At 38.7% G+C, this 17,207-nt stretch overlaps 1 protein-coding gene across 4 annotated transcripts in view; it reads right to left on the bottom strand.

Annotated features, from left to right (window-relative positions):
• DLGAP3 (DLG associated protein 3) overlaps positions 1–17,207 on the bottom strand; it is a 234,576-nt gene that overhangs the window by 203,676 nt on the left and 13,693 nt on the right. The window lies entirely within an intron of this gene.

Genomic DNA, 17,207 nt, shown 5'->3' with positions numbered 1-17,207 from the left:
TGTATAAGAAACATCCTGTTGCCTAGCATTGGAGGAACAACACTGTCTGGAGAGAAGTACCTAGAATAGTTGTTTGTGTAATGGCAGATTGCATGTCCAGAGTGAAGGACTGTTTATGGTCCCAAAGATTTTAGCACGAAGAAAACTGACCCTCACTCCTCTCCAAAGCCACTCCCCTTCTCAGGATTAGAGAATCAGTTGGTACTTTAGTGCCATAATTCACTTCTGAACGGATGTTCCTCCTCCTCATTTTCCCTTTTAGAAAATGGAGGAGGGTGAAGGGCTGGAGATTGAATATATAGTTCCCATTTTTGTCTCTTTCTACCTTTTGGTCTGGACAAAGTACAGCAAGTGAGAAAGAGCCTTTAGAAGTTCTGCAGCAGATGCAGAACAGATTTCAAAAATCTCTGTGGGTAGAATAGAATTTCAAGGGCACAACGCTCCCTTTAGGGTTTCAGGAACACTACAACTGAAAGTATGTTAATTGGGCATTTACTCTGAATGTCTTCCCTTGGGGTTAAACTATTATTATGATTGAGCACACAGTCAAGCAAATATTTAGACTGGATTTGGCATTTTTGTTCACCTATCAAGTCCTTCCCAAGGATCTGGGATAGGCAATATTGTTGTTAGTAATACTAAAGGTGGCATTATTTCATGATGTAAATTGTTCCAAGTAAAACTGTCTCTTGAAATTGACTGATGGGGATCTTGTCAATGCTGATGGTATTCAAATGCTGCTCTAGATCTTTTGGAATTGCATCCAAGGATTGCATTACTATTGTGCTATTTTTGCTTTCTTTTGCCACAGTCATTCTATTTCCATTTTTGAAGTCTTTATATTATTATTATTATTATTATTATTATTATTATCATCATCATCGTCATCATCATCATCATCATTATTAATGCTGCCTGTTTTCCAGCAGCTCTGGCTTGTTTATAAGTAATTTAAAACATGAAAAACACGACAATCTAAACAAGAAGAAACAAAAAAGGGTAGAGATGGCAGAATAAAAAACAAACAAGAAAAAAAACCAAATTAAATGGAGAATTTTAATGGAATGGAAGCAGCAATGTGAATGTGGTGGAATGTAATCTGGATTCCCAGGATGGAGGGGCTGCCTCCCAGGGGGCAAAGAGGCAACAGAGCTTTGAAAGTTTGGTAGGATGGAAGAGGGTTAAGAAGGTCTCTCCCTAACAATTCACAGTGCGTATCTACAGTTATGCAGGTAGTTGCTTTAGTCTGGCAAAATTCTGTATATAGGTAATTCTTGTTCTTGGAACCTGACAGTTGTGTCCACACCCAGACATCCTGAGTCAATTTGTCATTCAATAGTGGAAAAACACAAACTTTCCCCAAGACAATGTCCTAAATTTTGGCTTCCCCCAAGACAATGTCCAAAACTTCTATGTTATGCTGTGGACCTACCGTATTAAAAAAACAAAAACAAAAAACAAAACAAAAAAAGCAGGATGCAACAGATACTACAGATTAATATTATGATGAAACCATAATTATTACTATAGGATTTTGCAGATATTGAACTAGAAAAAATATGGGAAATTAATGCCATCTATAGTAACTGTATTAAGATTATTGTATGCACCAAGATGGAAGAATAATAAAAAAAATATCCAAAGTGGAAGACTCGATTATAAAATGGACAAAACCAGTGGAAATGGGGAAACTGGCCATTTGGTCAGGGAAAAATGATAAAGACCTTTTTGAAAGAGAAGAAATCTTATATGAATGAAGAATAAACTTAATTGATGGTGTATGGATTTGGGGGTATAGAAGCATTAAAAGGGAAGGGAATTATTTAAAAAAGAAGGAATAAAATGGTAACTACTAGACTGAAAGGAAGGCAGAACTCATAATTCTATATATTTTTTCCTTTTCTTTTCCTCAGCCTTCCTTTGATTCTTTATACTTCATGCTTTTATTGGATTTAAAAATTCTAATAATAAACAAACAAAAAGAAAGAGAATGTTACTGAAATCTCCTTCTGCCCTGAGAGGACTTCCAAGGAAATTCCCTTTCCTCAAACTGCATGAGACATGAAACAGAAGACTTTTTGCCTTGTGGGCTGGCACTAGGACAGCTGGAGAACAAATAAAGCATCAGCGAAGTGTGGCTTCAAATATTTCCAAAACCAGCCCCAGGCTACACCAGTCACCAATTGTCTTTCCTACAAATGCCTATAGGGACCAGAGTAGGAAATGAAAGAGGATGTTAAAGGCTTCAGCAAAGAAAAGAAAAGTCAAACGCTGCAGAAACTTTGATGGGTGCCAAGAGATATATCTGTCAGTATATACTGGATCTTGCAGGCAACATGCAGATTGTTCCTAACTTACTGATGGACTGTGGTTCCTTTGGTGAGCAGGCTAAATCTTACATCTTCCTACCATACTTTTCAACCTCTGTAATTTAAGTGTAAATTTATTCCCCTTGTCTTTAATAATACCAGCCTGTTGGAACAGATTGGGGATGGAGGTTATTGGCAGATTCAGGATGGAGCTGAGATGTGTAACACTGTGCCTTCTTCAAAAGGATTTCAATAGCATTATTGGCAATGAACGTTGTGGTGAACCAGGTAAAGGGCACCATTTCAATTGGCAAGAAAGTAGGTGTTCTTTGATGGTGTAGAATAGGGATGCCCCAAACTCCCGGGCTGCGGACTGGTGCCGGTCCTTGGCCTGTTAGGAACCGGTCCGTACAGCTGGAGGTGAGCAATGGGTGAGCGAAACTGCATGCGTGGGATCTAGGTTGCATGCTCCTCCTCGTCCCCACCATGGAAAAATTGTCTTCCACGAAACTGGTCTTTGGTGCCAAAAAGGATGCTTACAAAACAAAGTATACATAAGTATACATAGAAATTAAATACTCTCTCTAAGGGAAAGCTGTGTTATATAGGGCATGGAAAAGAAAAAGGAATAAGAAGTACTAAGTCAAAGAAATTACTACAGAAGTAGTCCTCAACTTATGACCATTTATTGAACAATGGTTCAAACTTATGACAGTATCAGAAAAAGTCTTTATGACTTGTGTTTGCACTTAAGACCATTGTACCCATCCTCATAATCATAGGATTTCAATACAGATGCTTGGCAACATCCTGTCTTTTACAACTAGTTGCAGCATCCTATGATCATGTGATCACAATTTGAACCTTTTAATGTCCTTTAGCACAACCGAATTCATTTATCAATCATGTAATTCATTTAACAACCCATGGTTCACTTTACGACTGCTGTATGTATTGTCATAAAATTGCATCCCATCTCATGGGGAGTCCACTTATGTCTGCACAAGTTAGGATCAAAATTCCAGTCTCAATTGTGGTTGATAAGTCAAGGACTACCTGTAATAGCATCCTGAAGTCCCCGAAATCTTCAAGTCCAACCCCCTGCCCAAGGCAAGAATCCTAAAGACCATCAACTGTCTAACCTTTGCTTGAAACTCTCCAGCCATGGAGCCTTCAGGGTTCAAGAGGCAGGCTGCTCCGCTGCTTAAAATCTTAATTAAATTCTGGAGATAAGAGGATAGAAAGGAAGTATCACTGAATCTAGTTTACGTCATTTGCTTTATCTCTTCATCGTCTTCCTCTTGCAAGCACTGTTGTCTCTACCGTGTTCCTACATCACTTTTCACCTTATATTCTGTTCTTTAAGACAACACAACATGATCTCTTCAGTTGTAAGTGGAACCACACTTTCCTGTTCTTGCCTTACAGGTGAGTTAGGATGCTAAAACCAAATCAATTATTGAACCAATTCAGTGATTAGAAGGCCCATTTAGCGAGGCATTGTGGGTGGCAGGTAGCAGTGCAGGAATGAGCCACGTTTGACTTCATTCATGTTCCTCTGTTCCCAAGCATTGTGTATTTTTTCCCCTCATTCCTGAATCCATGTAGGATTTTGAAAGACGTCAACATCAAACTTTATACCCCTTCCCATGATCATTTATGCACATACAGTATGTCAGCCCTCCCAACTTGGCCAGTTAGAAAATAAAGACTCTCGGACCCATCATTAACGAAAGTACAGTTGACAAAAGCCAAACAGGTTAAATGAAGCAAAGCCGGATCTGAGATTTTTGCGTCCAAAGTATGTGGTGAACTTCTTCCCCCCTTCCCCCTTGGTTATCTCAAGCTGTCCAATTACATTTAAACCAATTGTTTTGGTAACAGTCCCTGTCTTGGCAGGATAGAATAGAATAGAATAGAATAGAATAGAATAGAATAGAATAGAATAGAAATAGGAACAGGAACAAGAAAAGAACAGAACAGAACAGAACAGAACAGAATAGAATAGAAACAGGAACAGGAACAGGAACTGGAACAGGAATAGGAATAGGAACAGGAACAGGAACAGGAATAGAATAGAATAAAGGGACTTTGGAAGGGACCTTGGAGGTCTTCTAGTCCAATCCCTTGAAACCCTACATCACTTCAGACAAATGGTTATCCAACATCTTTTTAAAAACTTCCAGTGTTGGAGCATTCACAACTTCTGGAGGCGAGTTGTCCCACTGATTAATTGTTCTAGCTGTCAGGAAATTCCTCCTGAGTTCTAAGTTCTCCTTGATTAGTTTCCACCCATTGCTTCTTGTCCTTCCCTCAAGTGATTTGGAGAATAACTTGACTCCCTCTTCTTTGTGGCAGAAGAGAGATATTGGAAGACTGCTATCATGTCTCCCCTAGTCCTTCTTTTCATTAAAGTAGACATACCTAATTACTACAACTGTTTTTTATATGTTTTAGCCTCCAGTCCCCTAATCATCTTTGTTGCTCTTCTCTGCACTCTTTCTAGAGGCTCAATATCCTTTTTTATATTGTGGCGACCAAAACTGAATGCAGTATATTCCAAGTGTGGCCTTACCAAGGCATGATAAAGTGGTATTAACACTTCACGTGATCTTGATTCTATCCCTCTGTTTATGCAGCCTAGAACTATGTTGGCTTTTTTGGCAGCTGCTGCACACTGCTGGCTCACATTTAAATAGTTGTCCACCAGGACTCCGAGATCCCTCTCGCAGTTATTACTATTGAGCAAGGATGGTGTTGCATTTCACAGTATGACCTTGGAATGGCCAGCGGCTCTCACAGGACAGCACAATGAGTAGTTTCGATTCCTTTCATGCTATCCCTCCCTAACCCACTCCAGTTCCACACACACACACACACCCGCAGTTGCTTATGCCAGACTGACAGCAGGTGAAGCATGGCTGGCATAGCAGGGTGGCAGACCTGACACATATATGTTCTTTCCCTTAGCCTTTCCCCGCAACATACTCTGCACCTTATATTTGGATGCACATTTTTCACCAAAATAGCTTTTTATCATATTGCCTTTTCTCATTTCAGACAGTGCCATAAGATGAGAATATGAGAGCAGAAATGTGTTGGGTATACAGGTGGGCAGAAAAAGAGATTCCCTTGTCATTTCCCCAGGCAATCTCAGATTCCATTCTTGCATTAATTGTCCTAAACTCAGCAAAAGAGTTCACTTCCTCCCCCAAATCTCTCACCGTATTAAGAGGCCGTAATGCCTACCTACCTCACAGCTGTCTTCGGTAGATTATTATAATGTGTGAAATGCTATTGAGATATGAAAGAATGTGAAAGATGATGCCTTGGGCAGAATAGATTGAAGCAAAAAAAAAAAAGTACCTAGTTGATTTATTTATTTTTTATTTATTTAATTGCTTGCCTCTTCGGGCTGATCTTCCTACAAGCTACTCTCTGTACTGTTTCGGCATTTGTGTGTAGTGCACTCTTCACCACCAACCAACTAAGTGGGCTCCTGTGTACTTTAATCACCGAATAACAGCTTCAGCAATTCAGCAACGGCTTCAGAAGATTAGCAAGGCTCCCCGTTCAACCAATGAGCATCTTCCTGGCTCTTAACTAATTCAAGATCCACAATGGAGTCAGCACTTAGGAGGGGGAGAAGTTGAGGTCTTAAGAGAGAAATCCTGGCACGGTCATCTTCAGTTAGCCAGGAAAGCTTTAAGCCTCTTCATGCAAAAGGCAGCAGATGGTTGCTTTTCCATCTGCTTGAATCCCACCCTATCATCTCCTCCTCCTCCTCCTGGGAAAGAATATGAAAATTGGCTACTCTTTTCCAAATAAAAGAAGTTTTGTTTTTAGCTTACGCTGTTCGGAGGTTGGATAATCTTTTGTCTCAGTGAATGAGTGTCACAACATTCCTTGCTTTGCAGCTGAACCAAAAGGATTCAATCTACCCCACTAAGATCTGGTCAATTCTGAATAGGATAAGGATTCAACATGACAGGTGTGCTAGTCTCCTCCATAAATGGGGAAGGGTCTTTTGTTTGGAATACAGCTGTGGTACTCCAAAACAGACAATGCAAAGTATTGTGGAGCAGTGCCCTCTGAGCACATATCAGGGAAACCCCAGATACTTTCTGTAGGCGATTCCACTATGTATTGACTATATAATTAGTCTACCTTTCAATTTGTAAATAGACTGAACAGTTTCATATTTGCTCATTGAGAAAGTGATTGTGATGTGATTTTTAACATTTTTTCCCCATATGCTAATTAAATAAACATCAGTGAATGACCAGGGAACATGTTTGTGGATGAGCAATTGTGCATTGGAATCCTTTGTGTTGTCCCAGCATGCTTCACTCCCACTTGCAAAGGCCATTAATCCTGAAAAGGGGTTTCTGCAGGGGGTGTTCAAAAAAAGTCAAGGGACAACCCAAGACAGCAGGATAAAAGCTGTTTAACCTCATTGTTGTAGGTGCTGTATTGACTTTTTTGACCAAATCCTACAGACAATCTGACCCTAGCTGTCATCTCACACCTGCACATACTCCCTCTTCCTTGTCAACCTTCAATTGTATGGTTGTGTGTCTGAAGACATGCTGAAATGCAATGTAAACTACTATATTCTACTAGGTAATTTGTAGTAGGAAATTCTTATACTCAAAGACTAAATTTGCAATGTGTCCTAGCACCATTGTTCCTTTTCCTTTTATTTGAGGCATTTGAATAATGAGCAAATGTGGCGTTATGATGAAGGTGTTGGACTAAGAAGGAGATAACCCAAATTGAAGGCTGCTTTCCATCAAATTCACTTTGGCCAAATCAACTCTCTTCCACCCCATGCTGATTTGAGGTACTAGATATAAATCTCATACATTGATTAATATATATGTTATGAAATGTTTAGTGCTGCTCTATTTGAAACACCAAGAAAAGTATCACAGGTTTATAGGGCAGCGGTCACCAACGGCCCACTGGTGGTCCGCGAGAAAAAATTGGTGGTCCACAGAGAAATGTCACCCCCAGAGCACCTCCCAAAGCAATTAATCCAGGTGGTGCAGGAACACAAGGCTGCACCACCCACATGGCCCCGTGAACCCTCCTTGCCTACTCATTCCTTACCTGGCAAACTTGCCTGCTAAATTGCTATTTTTCCTTTTTCTGACCATCATCTGTTCTGCTGTGCTGGGAGATTTAGATTAGCTAGAAAGCAGGAAATGGTTGGATTTCTTGCTTTCTAGCTAATCTTTAGATCTTCGGCTTGCAGAGCTGAACCTTCCTTAGGATGAAGCTTCTATTATTCAGTGCAGATAGCCGATGGCAGAAACATACATCTCTGAATGAATCTGTGATTCTATGAGTAACTCAATCTGCCTGCCTGCTTTGCCTGATTTTGGGTAAAAATTGCTCTTTTTTAATAAAAAAATTCAATATTTACATAAATGGTGTGTTGTGAGTTAATTTTTTGTATTTTTTTTAATAAAAGCTTTATTTAAGTTTTCACAAAACATACCAATACAAATAAAATATCTTTTTTTGAGAACTGCGTGGTCCCGGGTTATCACTTCTCCATACAGACATAAACTCAGTACATATTTATCTTATACATTCTAATCCATATCTTATAACTATTTTCACAATTTTTTCAATAGCTTTTCCCTTTCTTTACTTCCTATAGCCTTATTTTAAATTATCTCATTCCTTTCTTGATTCAATTACATATCTTTTTCTAATTTTTAAAATCTTTCTAATCAATGTTTTTATACTTTCATCTGTCCTGTTTACAATTTCATATTATCTTTTCTCATAAAACAAATTTTCCCCTGTAATTACTAGACTGGAGTGTAACACCTTTGTATCTTTTTTCAAATCTTATTTAAAAATTTAAGTTACATCTTTACAGTTATAACATTCATTTTCTAACCTCTATTTTATAACACATAAGTATTTTCAATTGAATTCTGCTTGGTACATTCCCTTAAAATACACACTACATTTTTAAAAGAAAAAAGTATATATGTATATATATATCTGTGTATATATGTATAACAATAGTAAGTGGAATAATTATTCTATTCAAGTACAGCTCTGCCATTAATATTAATAACAATCTTTTACATTTCTATTTCTTTTAACAAACATTATCTAGTAATATTAGTTGTCTTTCACTTTAATCATCTATATTTCATATTACTGTCTTTAAATAAAAAACCAAACAATAGTTATTAACAGTAGTCAATAAAGTTATGATTCTTATTCAAGTTCATCTTATCAATTGATAAAATCTTCCATGTTTCTTTTCAGTTTTCTTAAAATGTTCTTTTTAAATCATTGAGAGCCTTATTCTCTTTACAAACAAATATTCCACTACACATCAGTAGAAATTTTTTGTATCACTTTAATCATCTAACATATTTTCTAACTATTTCTAATTATAACAATGCTATCCCCTGCACCCTTGCAGAATCCTCTCCTTAAGTTAAATTTTATCCATTGTCTCTGTGTCTTTTAAATAGGTTTATACCTTTAATTCTTGTACGTTTTTCCTGTACTTCTGTATCTTGTTTCTGTCTTTTGTGGCTTCTTTTCCTTTCCCTCTTCCCTCTCTTCTTCTCCCTCCCCTTTTTATTCCCTTTTCTATCTGATACTTCCTTCTGTGATCCTCCCTTCTGCTTCTTCCTGATATTATGATTACTTTTCAAACTACTCTTTTTTTGGTTGTTGCTTCAGTACTTAAATTTTTAACTCCCTTTCCCCCCTTTCCCTTTTTTACCCCACTTAAAATTGCTTGGTCATTGAAGATGGCTTCTTCGTTGTCCCGCCCTTCTTGTTCTGCCAGCATTTCTTGTTGTTTTTCATAGTTCAAGATCTCCATTTCTAAAAATTGAAATATGAAGCCAAAAGATCAGCTTCCATCTTGTGCTTCTTCTTTTTGTTCTCATTTTTAACTCTTCAAAGAGTGATGCCATTTTTAAAAAATTTTAAACAACCCCCAATTGATTTTATTTTATTTCATTAGGAACCTCCATCCAAAGTTCCAGGAATCATCCAATAATCCAAAACTGTTTCTTGCTTCTTTTCTCATTTTCTCTTTCTAGGGGCTTTGTTCTCTCGTAACAAAGGTTCAGCTACAATGTATCTTTTGCAAGCCTTGTTAAAATTCCACTATCATTTTTTTTAAAGTTCCAAGTGGTCTCCATTTTCCAGATTCCACCCTCTTTTTTCCTTTTTCCCTCTGCTGCTTTCTTTCTTTCTTTTTTAAATAAAGTTTTTAAATTATCCAAGAATCTTTATCCCTGACACTTTATTTTCAGCTAGAAATAGCCTATTAATGTCAAAGTGGATTAGTATCAATTTTTTATTCGAATCTCTTCTTAATGTTCCAAGTCAATTAAAACTGTCGATGTTAGAGGGAAAAAAGCCAATTCTGTTTCCTTTCCCTTTCTCTTTTGCAGCTTAAAATCTTTTTTAGGAATAGTATTAGTCTTTAAAATTCAGGTTCCAGGTACCTTAAATAGATGTTCTCTATTCAATCCAGTCAGTCAAACTTTCTCCTTTAAACTTCCTCCTGGACAATCTTGTCCGGTCGGGTTCTTCTTTGAGGTGGACATTTCTGACCACTGCTGCAACCGTCTTTGGGAAAGGGAGTAATGGCCAGCCGAGAAGGAGATATGTGGCTCTCCTTAACCTCACTGACGGCTCCCCTTTCTTCACCACCTCTACAGGGTGGCTTCAGCCCCAAATCCAGGCGGCTCGTGGCGCTCCAGCGGTGAGCATGGATCAAAACCGCGGACAAGTGCGATTTTGGTCTGTCACTGAAGAAGCCCAAACCGGAAGTCATGTTGTGAGTTAATTTTGTGAGTTTGCTTGCAAGCAAATTTTATGTGACAGGATCAGGTAGCTGATCTCACACATCTCTGAATGAATCTGTGATTCTGTGAGCAACCCAATCTGCCTGACTGCTTTGCCTGATTTTGGGTAAAAGTTGCTCTTTTTAATAAAAAAAAAATCAATATTTATATAAATATTTATAATATTTACAAACAAGCCATGCCCAGCCAGTCACATGACCAGCAAGCCACACGCACAGATTGTGCCACACCCACAGAACCAGTTGTTAAGAACTTTGAATCCCACCCTTGCCTCTGTGTGTGTGTGTGTGTGTGTGAGTGAGTGAGAGAGAGAGGGAGGGAGGGAGATTAGATTAGATCTCTCTCTCTCTCACATTCCCACCAATGTCAGCAAGCCACTGTCAGTCAAAATTCATATTAGTGGTCCCCGGGATTTAAAATTATGAGTTTGGTGGTCATTCAGACATTCTAGCCACCTGCTAGTGAACTTGACTTCTCCTCCTCCTCCTCCTCCTCCTCCTCCTCCTCCTCCTCCTCCTCCTCCTCCTCGTGCAGGTGTCAGGCATCCAGAAATTGCCCATGGTAATCAATCACTCTGAGACAAGCATTGAAGGAACCATTTCTTGGGATCAAAGACAGCAATTAGGTTCAGCTTCATGTTCATGTCAATTGTGTCCTGCTACTTTTTGCTTGATCCCAGTTTTGCATGTATTAAACTTGAGAGCCCTATTTTATAAGAATTAATTCTGGGAAGCCTTGGGCCATTTTTCAAGAGTGCCCTGAAATCCTGATTTGATTATCCAATTTGTTTGTGAAAATGACAAGGGAAGCCTGTCCCATATGGAGGAGGGCTAGTGAGCAAATTCCAACTGTTTTCCAATCAACCGGAAAGATACTTTGCATTCTTTTAACTCGTTTACTGACAGCCGTGCAGCACGCTGGTGATTAGGAGAGGAAACCAAATGGGAAGCAAGTGTGAGAAGATCTGGTGGGTGTTACAATCTTGACATATGTTGACATCTGACACATTTACAAGACCGGCTCAGCATATGCTGAGTCAATATTGATTGTTGGAGTGTTGGAAAACTCATGTTGATTTCAACCTGGTTATAATCTGAACAATATGGCAATAGATCAGGAAGAGAAAGGAACAAGAAGGAAAATATTTTTGGAAAGAGAAAGAATGAGAAAGACAGAGAGGAAGAAGGAGGAGGAGGAGGAGTGGTTGTGGCAGAATCCCATATTCACTGAAAGCCTGAAATTTCATTTGAATAAGTAAGTAGGTAGAAAGCGAGGCTTCAGCTGTTTCCCGTGATATCCCACATTTCTGCCTTTGTGAAATTTCTTCACTATTTATTTATTTCATTGATTTTTTAAAAAATGTGTTTATACACTACCCACCTCACTTAAGTGATTCTGGGCAGTTTACAACAATGGAATAAAACCATTCATATAAATACATGAAGAAAAGCAGAGAATAGAAACAAACAGGATAAAATAAAAATGGCAACCAAGTTAAAAATCCAAAAGGCGAGGAGGTTAACAAGGCAGCTGGAGCATCCTCAGGCCATCCAGAGGTGGTATTCAGCAGGTTCTGACAGTTCTGGAGAACCAGTAGCAGAAATTTTGAGTAGTTCGGAGAACTGGCAAATACCACCTCTCACTGGCCCCGCCCCCATTTATTTTCTGCTCCCCGAGTCCCAGCTGATCGGCTGGGTCTTCTTTTGTTGCCCTGTACAGGAGAACAGAGCTGGAAAGCAGGTAAGTGGGGTGGGGAGGGAATGTGATTTTGCAGTAACCTTCCCCCTGGAGTGGGGAGGGAATGGGGATTTTTCAGTATCCTTCCCCTGCCATGCCCACCAAGTCACGTCCACAGAACCGGTAGTAAAAAATTTTTGAATCCCACCACTGCAACCATCCCCATGACCGCAGAACGCATCATACTTCTAGACCCCAAGGCTAATTGGCAAAGCCAGGGCTTTACACACTTCTAGATAATCAGAAGGACCTTACTTCTAGGGGGAAAGGTCTAGGAACATTTTACTTTGCGAGCCCAGGTTGTTTACTCTTTAAGGCAGTCCAGTCCCATTATAAGCATGCACACAGCCCAGTCCAGTTTCTGTGAGAATCTGTAGGAAGTGACTCAGAATTTTTCATGAAAGGGCCATCAGACTAATATCAAGAGAGACCATTCATATTAAACATCATTAGTAAAAAAGAAAGAACAAAGCACATATTCTAAAAATGCGAAGATGAGCAATATATTTCCATGTGGTCTAAATTTAACAATAAGTTTTAATTAATTGAATATTAATGTTGCACGGAGCCCTTTTCCTTTCTCTTTCTTTCTTTTCGCATCCGATGATATATTCTTTTATTATGCTCTTATTCTCTTTGTTTCTCAGCAATGACAGAAATGTATATCAAATATGCATGCGATCACATGCACACTCTCCAACTTGCATATGAATTGACACAATGAGTACAATTGAAAGAGAAAAAAGTCAGCTTAATGGGGCAAACCGTAACTGGGTTATCTGCAACCAGGACATTTTGAATGTAGCTTCCAGCCCCTTCTATACTTCTTTGCCAATGATTTTGCACTGCCGTCTAATTTCTGACTTGTTGGTTCTCCCTAAAATCGAGGGTGATTCTTTTCCATGCGCAAATCTGCCCAAGTTCCCTTTTTGTAAGAGTTATTGAGGTGACAGGAATGGGGTTGCAGGTAGTCCTTGAATTACAATCACAAGTGGGACAGGGATTTGTAAGCTAAAATGCTCATGGACTTTAGACTTTAAACAGACAGGCACCTGGCACCTAACACCCCAGACTTAACAAGTCTCATTGTTGATGAGAAAGACAAAAAAAATCTGGATTGTGGCAGTATTTGGAGACAACAGAATAGAAGAGAAAGAACTGGAGAAGATAACAAAATACAAAAACCTGCAAATAGAAACAGAACAACAGTGACAAAAGAAAGCAAAGGTGGTGCCAATAGTCATAGGCACCTTGGGTGCAACCCCCAAACACCTGGACCACCATTTGGACACCATCGGCATTGACAAATTTGCCACCAGTCAATTCCAAAAGGCAGCGTTACTGGGAACAGCTTACATCCTGCAACAGTACCTCTAACTCCATCAAGCACCCACATCTGCCTATCCCTGATCCTTGGGAAGGGCTCGAAAATACCAAATCCAGTCTAAACATCTGGCTGACTGTTCAATGAACCATAATACAACACTATGCCTAATTTACAGCAATGGATTGTTGATACTGCTATTCATCGTGATTTTTTTTTTTCATCCTTTCAAGAAACAAAGAAAAAAAATCTTTGAAGTAGCACACTCAACATTTTTGGGCTTCTTTTATTTTATAACATAATTTCCAAGCTATTTTCCACACTTCTGTGTTTTATTTTCTAAACTTTTCTTATGACAACACTTATGAATTCTGTATTTGTGCTGGTCTTTTTTTTAAAAAAATAATTGCATGCAACTCCATTTCTTTGCAAGATAAAATACATTTGCTTTTTTAAAAATCAAACACTATAAAGTTAAAAATGTAAAGCTACGTAGAACTATAGACCCATTTCACTGGAATTTCCTTTCACCTGGAATTAAGGAGAAATTTCCTGACAGTGAGAACAATTAATCAATGGACCAACTTGCCACTTGGAATTGTGGGGCTCCATCACTGGAGATTTTCACAGAAAGATTGTTTCCATTTGTCCAGGATGCCATAAGATCTCCTGCCTTAAGCAGGAGGTTACACTAGAAGAGATCTCAGGTCCCTTCCTGCTCCATGATTCTATGTAATTCATTGCTGGGGTAATAGTTCAGGGTAGGAATTATTGCCAAAGAAGTAGAGATTTCTCATCAACTCTGCATGGCTTTTCAAGACATTGAAATATAGCTATCTATACTCTGTAAGTCAAAGTGCATGTCAATAATGCATTCTGTCTCATCAATGTAACTGGTAGATTAATCAACACATGCCTTAATTAATTAATCAATGGAAGCTGCTTTTCATCAGTGTGAACAAATACTAATCAGAGACACAGCCACCTACTTATTGCAATTATTCAGTTTGGAGCCTCTTTGGATTTCACTGTAGTTCTGTAACTGGGGATTAAAACAAAAAGTACATTTTTCTTTCTAATAAGGACTTTCAGCTTTGGCTTACATAACTATAAGTCAGCTAGTACCTCCATTTCAATATATCCATGAAGCTTTGCTACTTTAATCAAAATTAAATCAATTCAGACATTGATAAAAAGTCCTCTGACTTATTTCTTTTTGTAGCTTCTTATGAAATATAGGTAGCCCTTGATTTATAAAGGCTCATTTAGTGACCATTCAAAGTTACAGCCATACTGAAAAAAGTGGCATATGACTATTGCAGAATCCCCATGGTCACACAATCAAAATTTGGATGCATATTTATGATGTCTTGGGATCATGGGATCACTTTTGCAACCTTCTGACAAGCAAAGTCAATAGGGAAGCCAGATTCACTTAACAACCGTGTTACTAGCTTAACGGCTGCACCGATTCACTTCACAACTGTGGCAAGAAAGGTCATAAATGGGGTTAAATTTATTTAATAACGGTCTACTCAGTAATAGAAATTTGGGGCTCAATTGTGGTAATACCTCAGGAGGCCATCAAAATCTTGTGAAGTAAAGGAAGCATCTCCATATGCCTGCTCTTTCAAAATTTTGTTGTTGGGCTTCAGAGTCCAGCAGAGCAGCAGCCCAACAAATTTCCACTCGGGGAAATTACTGGAAGTGATTAAAGAAGAAGGGGATTTAAATTTCCCACAATGCACTGGAGTAACACCAGTAGCATTATGGGAAGTTAAAATGACTACCTGCTAATGCCATTCAGACTTAGATTTAGCTCCATGGCTCTTGCAGCAAAGCTACGTTGAAACATTATAGTGACCGATGATTAAGAACCAAATCAAATCAAATTTATTACAGCCCTAAGGCCAGATAGAAATATTGTACTGAATAAAATAAGTATTACTTTCTTCTATATATATATGTAGATATGTATAAGCGAAAAACAATTGGCGTAATGGAGTCTAAAAATAATTAAGAACATAGTTACTAAAATAAATCCGAATACAGTTTTCTCATAAGAAGTTCATATCCTGAATAATGGTACGGTGTCTCATACAAATGGTACCATAGAACTGGGTGACTTGAGAGGTTATTTTTGAGTCCCTGTCTGGAATTTATTTATCTAGGGAATTCGCACATGGTGACTTGTTATGTCTCACCAGTACAAACAAAGTAATTAGTCCAAATTTCCAACTGAAACACAAATAAACAGGCAAGTCCGGTAATTACAGGGTTAAATTCCTTAAGCTGATAACATTCTTGGCAGTCTCACGCAAGCTGTCTGCCAAGTCCGATAAGAAAGCAGGAACATAAATCACAAGCTGTCACCACACACAGGATAATTCTGAAGCTTCTCTCACTAAATAACTCGTTGTCCCGAACAAGAACCCAGAGCTAACACACCCGCTTTTATTCCCTGTGGGGTGTGTCAGTCCTTCATCTCATTCTCTCATTTGTCCTTTCTTTCTGCATTGCATCTCACGGTTTTGCCTGCGTCTTTGCCTCGCATCAAACCAACATTCCTCAGTCAGAGGCTCTGATACGCCCTCCTGGTTATCTGCCGACACCTGAGGCACAACCAGGGAGGAAGGTCTTGCCGAAGAGGAAAGTCCTGGGGAGGAAGGCAATTCCAAATCCTCTAACAAAGCAGGCTCAAACCTCACAGCCAAATCCTCCTCTTCCTCATTCTCCAAGTCTGTGTCCTCTAACAGAGCAGGCTCAAACCACCGAGTCACAACACTGACTCAAGGTGGCTTACAGATTATAAAGATGGCTGAATGAATAACCATAGCATTAAATAGAAATCATTGATTAAGGCAATTTTGGGTGAGATTTTGATAGGTTGATTTGATCAGATGAGTGCTAGTTTCCTGCAGACACTAAACTTACACCCTCAGATCTCCAAGAAATGCTGTTACAGCTTCACAAATTACCTTAAAATATTATTTGTTTGAACATATCCTTCTGAATAAGCTATAGTTGACTAAATTCATATGATGTGCTAAGCCAAAACCAAGCAATTCACATTATCAATATCATTGTGAGAGCATTGAATCATGTCTTGTGATGAAGATGCTCTATCTTTTGATTGAAATGTTTGCAAGTGTAAACTGCCTCTCAAATCCTAGGATTCAGATAAAATAACATAATGGCTGTCTTCATCCAGCTCTCTAACTATGTTTGTTGCAAGACTATAATGACATTTCCACATCACTCTAACCTTGGTAGGTTCCTTTGAGGTTTAGCATAGTGTGTGGATCATTTTGACCTCAATATGTCCCCCATCCGAAATTCTCTACACTATGGAAGGATCAAAGGATGGTTTGGCCTCACAACAACTCCAGCATACAGGTAGTCCTCAAGTTGCAACCACAATTGACCCCAAAATTTCTGTTGTTAAGCAAGGCAGTTGTTAAGTGAGTTTTGCTGCATTTTATGACTTTTCTTGACAAGGTTCTTAAGTGAATCACTGCAGCGGTTAAGTTAATAGCATGGTTGTTAAGTGAATCTGGCTTCCCCATTGACTGTGCTTCTCTGAAGGTCACAAAAAGTGATCACATGACCATGGGACACTGCAACTGTCATAAATATGAACCAGTGAAGACCTTTGACAATGTGAACTGGCAATTTATGCTGACACACATGGAAGAAATGGAGTTTGGGGAAAGATTTATCAACATGTTCAAGACAATATATTATAAACAATATGCAAATATAATGGTTAATGGAGAATTGATGGAAAACCTTATATTGAGAAAGGAACAAGGCAAGGGTGTCATTTATCGCCATTGTTGTTTGTATTAACTTTAGAAGTTAGATAAAAGGAGATAAAGGGATGGAAGTAAGAAAAGAGGAGTATAAATTACAGGCATTTGCAGATGATCTGGTTTTTATAGTAGAAGAACCTCTAGGAACAGGACCCAAGTTGAT

Source organism: Pseudonaja textilis, chromosome 10 (assembly GCF_049901715.1).
Source record: "Pseudonaja textilis isolate UNSWEBS1 chromosome 10, rPseTex1.2, whole genome shotgun sequence".
Lineage (NCBI taxonomy): Eukaryota > Metazoa > Chordata > Lepidosauria > Squamata > Elapidae > Pseudonaja > Pseudonaja textilis.
The sequence above is the reverse complement of the archived record's forward strand: the minus strand, read 5'-3'. Positions and strand labels throughout refer to the sequence as shown.